The sequence below is a fragment of the Balaenoptera physalus genome (genome assembly GCF_965194825.1).
Source record: "Balaenoptera physalus genome assembly, chromosome: X".
NCBI lineage: Eukaryota > Metazoa > Chordata > Mammalia > Artiodactyla > Balaenopteridae > Balaenoptera > Balaenoptera physalus.
In genome coordinates, this window is record NC_138903.1 from 86,698,862 (window position 1) to 86,711,276 (window position 12,415).

Sequence of the window (12,415 nt, forward strand, 5' to 3'; positions counted from 1 at the left end):
TGGTAGAAGTATTCCATAGAGCTACTGGGTATCTGAGCATGCATTCAATTCCTTAGCTAATAGTTGCATCTGTTCCTTATTTTCTGTCCCTGACTTTTATCCATTTTTTCATTAATATCTACTGAGTACCTACTATGAGTCAGCTGGCTGTGCTATGTACCGTTTTGACTTACATCTTGCCTCCTCCAATGCATTCTAGACGTGGTTATTAGATCAGTATTGTCAAAACACACTTTGATTGTTTCAAAATCAGCTTCAAAAACTTTCCTTGACACCCTGTTGCCTACCAATATAATCCCAACACTTTCTCTTGACACTTAGATCTCTCTGCAATATGTTTCTTTCCAGATTTAGCTTCCACATTTTCCCCACTAGACTGTAAGCTCCTTGGTTGCAGTTCAGTTCGTTCCAATGAACATTCATTGAGTATTTACCATGATGAGTGCCTGTGCTAGGCATGGGGATAACATGGTGAATATGAAGAATTCTTGTTATAGTGGAGAAGCCTGACACAAGAAACAAATACTTTCAATATAATGTGGCTAAGTCCAACAACGAGACTGAGCAGAGGGTACTCAGGAAGCGCAGAGGACGTGCTTGTAACTCAGCCTGGGGATTGAGGGATGGCTTCTTAAAGGAGTGCAGACCCCAACCCTTATTCAACTTTACATTCCTCGTGGCACACAGTCACTTGAATGCATATATCATCCTCGTGCTATAGTCAATTTGGAAGACTCATCTTCCCTGAACAGTTGTTTTTCTGTCTCTCTCCTCTTTGCCTCGAATACCCTCTTTTTTGTCACCATCTTTGCCTTTCAGAGGTCCAGATCAAATGCCACCTTGTCCATGATGGCTTTTCTGATTACTGAAACCAGTCAATAAGCATTAGATAAGATTATCTTCTATGAGAGAAAATAATTAAGATGAGTTCAAAACGGACGATATTAACTATCCGTAGAAGTAAGTGAAGTGTAATTAGTGTGCCCACATCTCTCAAAGAGAGCTTGCTAGCCTAGCCCTCCACTCTGAGCCCAAGATCTACATATTCAACTGCCAACTTGGCATTTCCATTTGGATTTCACACAAGCAACTGAAACGCAACCTGTCCCAGACAGAACCCATTATCTTTTCCATCCTGTTTGTCTGTTTCTGTTCCGGTGTCTCCTGTACCAGTGAATAGCATCACCATCCGCCCAGTTGCTCAAGCCAAATACACGGGATTCATCTTACATTCACTCCACACCCCTTATTCAATCACTTGCCAACTTTTATCTATTCTGCTATCTAAATATTTCTCTCTATATTCTCTGTCACGACCCACTGTCACTTCTTGCCTGGAATACTACAAGAGCTTCCTGTCTGGTCTCCCCACCTCCAGTCTTGTTTCCTTTCAAATCCCCCTCCAATCTGCTGGCAGAGTGATCTTAAAGTGAAAAAATGATGCGGTCAGACCCATCCTTAAAACACTTCAGCCAATTGCGCCTGCCTTGAGGGTGAAGTCCAAAATCTTACAAGGCTTCTCAGGTTCAGTCCCATCTCTAAGCACTCTCCCTATCACTCTCTCCTCCCCAGTCATGTGTTAGGCTTCTTTCAGTTCACACTGAACGATATCTCACATCATGGCCTTCAGTCATGCTGTCTCCTCTGCCTGGAACACTCTTTCCTCCATCTTTGTGTGGGTGATTCTTATTTATCCTCTAGATCTCACTGCTTCAGGATGGCTTTCCCAAAATTTAAAGATAGTAGCTGTCTTAGTTTGTTCTGGATGCTATAACAAAATACCAGAGACTGGGTGGCTTATAAACAAGAGAAATTGATTTCTCCAGTTCTGGAGGCTGGAAGTCTAAGATCAGGGTGTCCTCATGCTCAGGTTCTTGTGAGGATCCTCTTCCAGGTCACAGACTTCTTGTTGTGTCCTCACATGGTGGAAGGGGTAAGTTAGCTCTAAGGGGCTTCTTTTATAAGAGCACTAATCATATTCATGAGGGCTTTGTCTTCATGACCTAACTACCTCCCAAAGGCCCCACCTCCTAATACCTTCACCTTGGCCATTAGGTTTTCAATACATGAATTTCGGAGAGATGCAAACATTCAGACCACAGCTAATATAAGATGATCCAGTTAATTCTACCGATTCTGGTTCCATACTCACTTGGCAACCTCCTGGTAATAATAAAAAGCTTACCTTACTATATTTTTCTTCATCAGAGAAACTAAGACATTGTTTAATTCTTCTGGAATATTTTTTATAACCAAAAAATTTTTTTTTCAAACCCTGACATTCTGGTTTATGCATTAGTCTGTGTAAACTAAGTTAGATAACATCTCCTCCACCTTGCTTCTCTCTAACGTTACAAATCACAAGTAGAAATGATGCTGCCTTCCTCACCACTCCTACAGCTCTTAGCTTGTAGCTCCACTCCTGCCCTTCTCTCATACCTTAGGCATATTGTGTATGTCTCATCTCCTCTATCAGGAAGCAAGACCATGGTGTTTTGTTCATTTCTGTATAAATAGAATGAATAGGTGCTCAGTAAGGGTTTGTTAACTGTACTAAAACAATGCTATGGTTAGAAGTGACATATCTAACCTTGTTGATTCTACTTCTTAACTCTCTACTCAGTGCGTTCTCTCCTCTCTAACAGCACTGCCATTATTTTCAGGCCTCATCTGTTCGCTCCTGGGTTATTGCAATAGCTTCCTTACTGGTATACAGGTTTATATTTTTTTCCCTCCAACACTGCGTTTTCCACCCTGATGCCAGGGTGCTTAAGCCACTTCAACACAACTTCCTATTTTCTTCAGAAAAATAAACAAACTCATTAAAATGGCTCCTAAGGACCTTCATGATTTGACCCCTACTTACCTCCCAAGTCCTACTGTACTTCCCTGCCCCCCACCCCCACCCTTTTCCTATTCTTCAATCATACTGATCTACTTGTTATTTCTTTATGTGCTCTGGTCTTTCATAACCTACATCTTTGCACATTTTGCTAGATCTGTCAGGAATAACAGAAATTATATCCCCTCTCTCTGGATATAATTTCTATATACACTTTAAGACATAAGTCTAGAGACAGTTACCCTGGAAAGCCTTCCCTGACACGTCACCTAGGCTGTCCTATGCTCTTACTTTCTTAACATTGACTGCTAATTTCTGTCATAGAACATACTATATCTGTCTCTCTCTCTAGTCACATCACCCTTCCTCTTAATAAACAAAATCAAACCGGGAACTCTTCAAAGATAGGCACCATGTGCCTCCTGCTTACAATTGTATCTCCAGGGCATAGCACATGCCCAGTATGTACCAGGTGCTCAAGACACATCTGATGAATGAATGTTCTAGGATGCTGGTGCTCTGGGCAAGGGATGAGCCGTTTCCAGGGAATTAGAAGAGAACATAACCAAATGTACAATATTGAGACAATGAATCAGCAACCCTACTAAGCTCAATAGTTGATTGTAACATATATCCTCTAATAAGTCAGAGACTTTCATTACCTGCCCTCCCAACACAGTGTGGGAGGGGACTGGAAAAAGACATTTTATGTGTCTAGTGACTAAGAAAATAAGAACAGGAATAATAATAATAACAGCAGCCACAGCAGCAGCAGCAGTAATTTATTAACCGCCGACTTTGGGCCCAGGCACTATCATATGTACTCTATGTAGGTTATAACGTTTAGATTTCACAGTAATTCTATGAGGTAGGTACTATTATTTACAGTTCACAGATGAGAAAGCTAAAGCTTAGGGGGTTAAGTGTTTCTGATAAGCTATATAGCTAATAAATGGAAGAGCTTTGGTTCAATCCCATTTCTGTCTGATGAAAAGCTCTAGGTTCTTAATTGCTACCCTGTATTTTCTAGAAAAGTGTTCAACTTCAAGACACAAAACCAGACACACAGACATACATAGATACATCCACAGCACTGCTGAGAATGCTGTAAGGAAAATCCAGAGCTTAACTTCCTCAACCAGTCTCCTTCCTCCTCTCTCCTTTAATTCTGAATGAAAGGAGTCTCTAAGGAGAGACCGGAATGGTCAATGTGCACATTCTTTTCTAACATTTGAGACACTGAAAATTTGCTGGGCTCTTTCCATTTAGGTTGCTTTCAGATTTTTTGCTAACATTTTTTCTCACTATGGGCTCTTGCAGCAAAGCTTGAAGGGGGAATACTGGCTACAGAGATGGAGGAACTTGCCTGAGGCTTCCCGAAGTGTTGAGCCCCAGACATGGATGAGAGGACCAGGGGTGGGGAGAAAGTTCAGAGTATTAAGCTGTTTCTTCAAAGTGGATGTTCTCCAGGCTGTTCCTTAAATAAGTCTTGGCTTAGAAACCTAGCAGGGAACTGCAGTCAAATCAATCTCTCTCTCTCTCTCTCCATCTTTCTCAGGGAGATTCCCAGCATGGGCCATATGGGCCATCTAGTCAGGTAGATGGGGCACTGCTCTGTGCTAGGGTAGACACAAATTTCATTTCCTCTTACCCATTCAAATAATGCCTCCTCCTCAATATTCAACTCCCATCTTCCTTGACTGTTTTAATTTTCCACTTTCCTTTATGATTTCTCACTTTTGTATGTCAGTAATATACCAGAGATTAGGTATTTATGGCATCGCTTGAGTTACAGGATTTATTGTAGTGGAATGCATTTGGATGTAGGGAGGATTGCTAGACGACTGTAGTCACCCAGGAGGGAGGTGACCAGAATTCAAAATAAAGACTTGATTCTGGAAACGGAGAGGGAAAAGGGCTGTAAAGGGCATTTTCTGGAAATCTTGCTTCCATATTCTATACAGCTTATTTTTTTTTACACTACCATGGTTTTAAAATAAGATCACCTTAATTGAGAAAGAGTTGCTATTCAGACTATTGACGGGGAAATCTGGATGCACATGAAATCCTGCTGCAACAGATGATGTTAAGCATACTGTTGTGTTAGACACCAGCAGCGGTGAGTCCAGCTTAATAGAGGCTTTAACTGCAGTCTGGCCTTCTTTGTATTTGTCTCTCTATAGAGACAGTATTTTAATATTATTTATTGTAACAAGTATTGCCCTGAAGCAATCAAAATATATCTGGGTGTTCCTGGGTTTGTGCTTTAGAGTCTAGACCTTCATTATGATCATTCATTTATTAATGTGCTAAAGAGGGGAGACTTTCCCATTAACAGAAGAAATGGCCAAAAAGGGTTGTGATGCCAGTCAATCAGGCCTTTTTTTTTTTTTTAAACGTCTTTATTGGAGTATAATTTCTTTACAATGGTGTGTTTGTTAGTTTCTGCTTTATAACAAAGTGAATCAACTATACATATACATATATCCCCATATCTCCTCCCTCTTGCATCTCCCTCCCACCCTCCCAATCCCACCCCTCTAGGTGGTCACAAAGCACCGAGCTGATCTCCCTGTGCTATGCAGCTGCTTCCCACTAGCTATCTATTTTACATTTGGTAGTATATATAAGTCCATGCCCTTGTCTCACTTCGTCCCAGCTTACCCTTCACCCTCCCCGTGTCCTCAAGTCTATTCTCTACGTCTGCATCTTTATTCCTGTCCTGCCCCTAGGTTCTTCAGAACCACTTTTTTTTTTTTTAGATTCTATATATATGTATTAACATACGGTATTTATTTTTCTCTTTCTGACTTACTTCACTCTGTATGACAGACTCTAGGTCCATCCACCTCACTGCAAATAACTCAATTTCATTTCTTTTTATGGCTGAGTAATATTCCATTGTATACATGTGCCACATCTTCTTTATCCATTCATCTGTTGATGGACACTTAGATTGCTTCCATGTCCTGGCTATTGTAAATAGAGCTTCAATGAGCATTGTGGTACATGACTCTTTCTGAATGATGGTTTTCTCAGGGTATATGCCTAGTAGTGGGATTGTTGGGTTGTATGGTAGCTCTATTTTTAGTTTTTTAAGGAACCTCCATACTGTTCTCCAATCAGGCCTTTAATGGAGATGTGAAAGCATCAAATAAACTCCTTTCATGTGTCAGCAATGAATTCATTTTCAAATATAGGCTGTTTTCCTCTACTCACAGGTACTGAAATATGGCATTTCTTACAGGCCATTTTAAGCCCTAATTGCATTTCAACATTGAGGATGAAATCACTTAACCTGAACTGGATTTGTAGACAATCTGCAAACACATTTCCTCCCAAGAAAAAAAAATGTAAGAAGAAAAATGTCTAATGATTTGTTTAAAAAATGTATCAAGGACCAGTGACTGAAAGCAAGAATCATAGTTGAAAGATAAACCTAAAGAACTGGAAAGAAAATAGAATTAAATTTTAAATAATTGAATTATTGGACTCAGAAGTTCCTATTTCAGAAAGATTCATTCAGCTACCAAATGCTAATAATTATATATCTGCCTCCTCATAGTTGTGTGGCTACCTGTGACCAGTCATCATTAATATTGAGACATAAGTCAGATTCTAGCTCTGCCCTCTTGGCTGTCTTAAGCGAATTACTGGCAAAGTACGAATGCAGAGACTGCAAATGACTGGAAGAAGCGATGACTAGGGAATGATAACAAGTCAGGCGAGGCTAAGATAATCATAAGAAAGCAGAATAGAAACATGGCAACATTTCTTCCCCTTTTAAATATGCCTCCCCTGGCTTGGGCTTTAGTCCTGGGCTCAAATTAAGAGACACAGTGAATATATATCAAAACAAGCAAACAAACAAACTGCAAAATGTGCATGCTTTTTGATCCAGAAATTCCACTGTAGGGATTTATTTCAAGTAAATTAATAAAGATGTGGGTAAAAACAGAGTTGTAATGAAGTTCTTTGCAGCATGATTTGTTACAGCAGAACATTGGAAACAGCTTATAAGTATAGAAAAAGGAGGATTGATTAAATAAATTATGGCAGATCCATGAGATGGAATATAAGACAGCCATTAAAATTACAATGTAGTCTTTTTTATTGGAATAACATATGATCATAATTATTTTTTTTGGTTTTTGTTTTTGTTTTTTTTGGCTGCGTCGGGTCTTCTTTGCGGCACGAGGGTGTCTCTCTAGTTGCAGGTGCGGTTTTCTCTCTCTAGTGTGGCATGCGGGCTTAGTTGCCCAATCAGGGATCGAACCCCCATCCCCTGCACTGGAAGGCGGATTCTTTACCACTGGACCACCCAGGGAAGTCCCGATCATAATTGTTAATTGAGAAAAAAGTATTATAAAACTATCCGAAGTCTGACTCCTTAAAAATATACATAGAAAAATCCCTGAAAAACATGTAACAAGGCATTTCCAGCAGTTGTCTCTAAACAGTTTTTATTATGGTTGCTTTTTGTTCTTATTTTTCCTTTTCCCTTTTTCTTGTTTCTATGTTAAGATACTTCTGTCATTAATATGCATTGTTTTAGTCATAATATAAAATGAATACAACAAGCTTCATTTGAGAAGAATGATATGATTGCCAAGGCAACAATAATTCCAGAAGCTTGGAATGCCCCTTTGTATGACTATGTGCAAGTTATACACTTCCCTTGAGACTCAGTTTACTCATTTGTGATAATGCAGTAACAACACCTATTCACAAAGTTGTTGAGAGGGTTAATAAGGCAAAGTGTGTAAAAGTGCCTGACATTGCCTTCAGCACATTGATGGGAAGTCAACATATACTGAATCACCATCTGAATGATAGGTCAACAATCTGTATTTCACACAAGGATTAACAAATCAGAATATATGCTAGAGTATACCACTTTGATAGTTAAAAAAATCTATTCTTCAAACACAAACAAGGTAGAATTTAGCATGGGATATAGTGAGATCGCTCTTAATCTGCTGTGTGAAGGGTAGGTAGAATGTGGACATTTGGAAGGGCGTGACCAGCTAAACTCAGATTAATCCAGACACCTACTTCACCAGCAGAAGCCAGAGCCCATGACCTCCCTTATATGAGTGCAAAGACAGAGTAGTGCAACCATGCATGTTATGCTCATTCCTTGTTAAAATGGAAAATGTCAACTAAAAATAACTGTCTTTAAATACTACCATTAACAAAACCCAAGAGTTTTAAGCAAACAGATGTCTAAGAAGAAACTTACTTTCTAAAACATAAGTGGGACAATGCAACCTGCCAAATTGCTATGTATTCAGTTTCTAAGACACTGATATTGGCAAGTTCTATATTGCTCTCTATAGGTAGAAACTCCAGACAATGAATGAAGAGCAAATGGTACTTCTGAACCTGGGGAGGAATGGTTTACTCAGTCATTTAACAAATATTTATTAAGCAGGTACTATGTGGCATGCTCTGTGGTAGATACTAATGGCAATGGGATAAGATCCTCCCTGCCCTCATGGAATTTTCCATCATAATGGTGAACTAAGGTAGATGAGACACCAAGAAACTTGTTTCATTTCGTGTTCTGTTAAGAGTGACTTGCATATGCTACACAAGAATGCAGTGCCTTGGTTTCTCTCTATTCTTAAAATATGGAAAACAAAGCTACCTTTCTTGATGATAAAATATATGAATAATTGGAAATTGTCTCAAGCCTTTGTTGAAAAATGCTTTTTGGAAAATGCTGGAATGTTTTTCAGACAATATTTTGATACTTTCCTTTATCCTTGTTCCTTCCACTGAAAAGTCTTGAAAAGCAACAAATCAAAATGCTCTTTTTTATTTAAGCCCTTTTCTCTTTACTTAAAGCTTTAGAGTCTGTTTTTTTTTTTTTCTCTTCCTTCCTCCCTCTTTCCCTCTCTCCCTCCCTCCTTTCTTCCTTCTCTCCTTCCTTCCACATGTTATTCCTCTCTAGCCCCTATGTTTAAATACATCACGGTGGAATTGCAAATATGTAATTTGTTTATTTCTCTTTGCCCCCAAGTTGTTCCCCAATCGACTTTAGTTTTCAAAAGCAATATAAAGGTTCATCTTTCAACTGGTTAATCCAGGCAAGCTGTTTGTTGGTTCTGTTCTCTCAACTGTTGAGTAATAGTTATTGGATTCAAAAGGGAGAGAGTTGGCTTGTGTCATACAGTGTGGGCCAGGTTCTTGTCTTGCAGAGTTGTGCCAGTGCACCTGAAACCCCACCAGCAACACATTCCTTTCTCTGTACCCTGGCACCTCTTGGCTACTGTCTACCAAGCCAGGTCCAACAGACTTCATTGATGACTTAGTGAAGAACACACACTTATATTTGGCTAAAACAAGGATGAAACTCATGTTTTAAAATTTGAAGTAAGAACCAAATTGTAGTTTACAAAAATGAAGGTCTAATCATTTAGCTCATTTGTTTATTATCATTTGCAAATTCCTTATGGTAGGCTACAACCTCAACACACTTTGACCCCCACCCCTTGTCTGGCTTCAACTCGTATTATTTTCCTTCTTGATCATTACCCTTAAGCTACACTCTCTTTTCTAGAACATACCAAGCTCATTTCCTCTCCAGGGCTTTTGCTCATGCCACTTGTTCCCTTCTCCTGGAATGGTCTCCTCTTCTCCAAATTACTTCTCACTCTTCCCCACACCACCACCCGACCAGGCTCCGCCATTAACTTAACACTTACTTATCCTCCAGCTCCTCAGCTCAAACCTCATTTTCTCTGGGAGGACTTCCCCTACTTTCCAGATCAAGTCCTCATTTTAAACACATTTTTATGAACTGGAAGAAAGCAATGTACCTGAAGCATATGGAGCAAGAGTGGTAGTGGTACAGTTTTGGGTTGGAGAGGTAAGCAGGGGACAGACTAAGCATGACCTTGCAGGACTAGTTGATGATTTGGTTAGTAATAGTGTAAGAACAATAGAAAGCCAGTAAAGAGAATGTCAGTGATCAGATTTGGGTTTTGAAGAGATCACTCTGACTACTTTATGGAGAACCTGCTTAAATAGCAGAAAGGGGTACACAACTGGTACCCCTGGTACACAAGGAGACCAGTTAGGAAGCTATTTGCAATAGTCTAGGAAGGAGAAAATGATGGCTTGGACCATGGTGGTGACACTGGAGGTACAGAGAAGTTGTTAGTAAGTGACAGATATATTAACAAAGTGAAATAAAACCAATAAACCTTCTTGAAGGATGAGATTTGAAGAATGAAGGAGAAGGTGGTGTTCAGGATTGTGCCTAGTCCTGGCTTGTGCAATTAGATGGATGGTGGAAGACCAGCTTTTAAGGGTGTTTGGGTGTGTGGAGGGAGTAGGGTTGAAGGTTGGTAAAAACACAGGGTTGTGGGCTGGCTGCAGATTTTAAACTAAAGTTTGTAAATTACTTTGTAGAGTGTTTTATTGTACTATTACAGCTTCATAATAATTATAGCTTACACTTAGTGAATAGGTACTGTGCCAGGCATGGTTCTACATGCTTCACATATATTACGTCACTTAAACATCAATAAATGATAATGTTTATGATTCCATAATTATCATTATCATTATTGCAATATATTGTGCCTGTCTTTCCTGGACAGAGTTAGTTAACACAAGCAATTTTTTCTATCCAATTCTCCTCTTTATAGACGCCATACAGGAAAGTACCATATAGTATAGACACATTCTTTAGAGAAATTACAGTGCAGTTGATTAGATTATAGCCATCTTTAGTTCTATTCTAATCCTGAAGGCATATCCTGGACTAGTGACGTTGTTTAGCTTCTGACAGTCCCATGCATGTAACCTACCTATAAATCTGTACTCAGAGTGGGTTACCTTCTCCTGTGTATTGATTCAGACGAACAATTAACTTCATTCTTATAAAGTGATTTTACCTGGCATTATTCCTACATTTTCATGGTTATTTACTAAAGCCACATATGTACTCACTAGAGCATTCTTGCCCAATCTGGGACTAAGAACTCATTAGGGTTAAAAATAAAATCTCAAATTTTTGCAAAGTCAGCTCAGCAAGAAACCCAGCTGGCAGCCTTTTTGTTTTATTTTTAAAATTCAGTTTTATAAACTGAGGGCAGAAAGTCTCTTAGAGCTTTCTCTGGCCTAAATGCTGACAATTCAAGGACTTCAAAATGCTTACATATAGCTCATTTGGGGAAACTGTGAACTAGCTGGCCTAGTCTACATTCGAAATATCAAGGTATAAGAAATTTGCACAGGTATTTTGGAAATGGATTCAGATTGGCAGGTTGCATGCTATTGTCACTTTTGATCAACAGCACCAACCTTGTTTGGGAATAGATCTTCTTTTGCCTATTAAGATGGGGGGGTAGTTAAAAAGGGAAAATGTTATTTGTATTGTACAAGAAAACATTAGCAACACAACATCGTAAATCAACTACATTTCAATTTAAAAGAAAGAAAGAAAGAAAGGAAGAAAGAAAGAAAGAAAGAAAGAAAGAAAGAAAGAAAGAAAGAAAGAAAGAAAGAAAGAAAGGAAGGAAGGAAGAAAAAGAAAGAAAGAAAGGAAGAAAACGTCAGCAGATATCCATTGCACTAGACAGGCAGCAGAATCAATGGAGTGTCTTCCTCTCTCAGATTGATTTTAGGTGGAAAATCACTTGGGCCAAATCAAAACAAGACAAAACAAGAGTGGCATTAGAGATGGTATTTAGATTTTCTTGGAGACATGGAGCATGGAAGCATAGATTACTGTATAGGCTTTATGAGCTCTTCATTTGGTTTCAAAATCTATTGCAGTGATCTCAGAACTTTAACTTTTGTCAAGAGTAGTGAAAGAGAAAAGCAGGCATGACTAAAATAACTGACAGACTAAAATCCTAAGCAAGATTTGGGATACAATACAGTCTGTGGGGCTCAGCTCAGCCTCACCAGCCACATTCACACCCATGTATAAAACAATCAGGAAAAACCTCCTCTAATGAGGGATTGCCAAAGAAGACACTTGATAGGATTTATATGCGAGGAAAGCTCTTTGATTCACAGAAGAGAAGATGATACAGGAAGCTGAGTAGCTATAGCTGCCAAAAAAGGGGATAAATAGCAACTCACAATTGGATGATTTGCAATATACGGCAACAGGAAAAGCTGCCTTACTCTCTTCATGATGGCAGTGGCACCTTGGAGCTATCCACACCACCAAGGAAGAAAGCTGATGGAGTCTGAGAGGCAGCCTGTGCCCTTGCTCTGAAGTTGATTTGCCCAGTCAGGCAAATGCACGTGGGAGGTTTGACTTTGTCGTTCACACTGGTCCAGATGGTGCTGTCCAAAGCCAGAATCTCTGGGCCACCGGAGCAGCATGGAGAAGCTTTCAGCTCCTCCTGAATCAAATTCTGGCTCTTGCAGCAAGCAAGTCATGGAAGAGTGCCAAACTTTTCCAGCCAAAAAGCTACTGAATTTCGCTTTCTTTCTTACTTTCATCCAACTCTTTGCTTGAAATATTAGAGTTGTAAAATGTGAGTTATGAAGAATTTTTTTCTTCATTTTCAAGACTATTTCTGATGCTTTGTATAATGACATCAC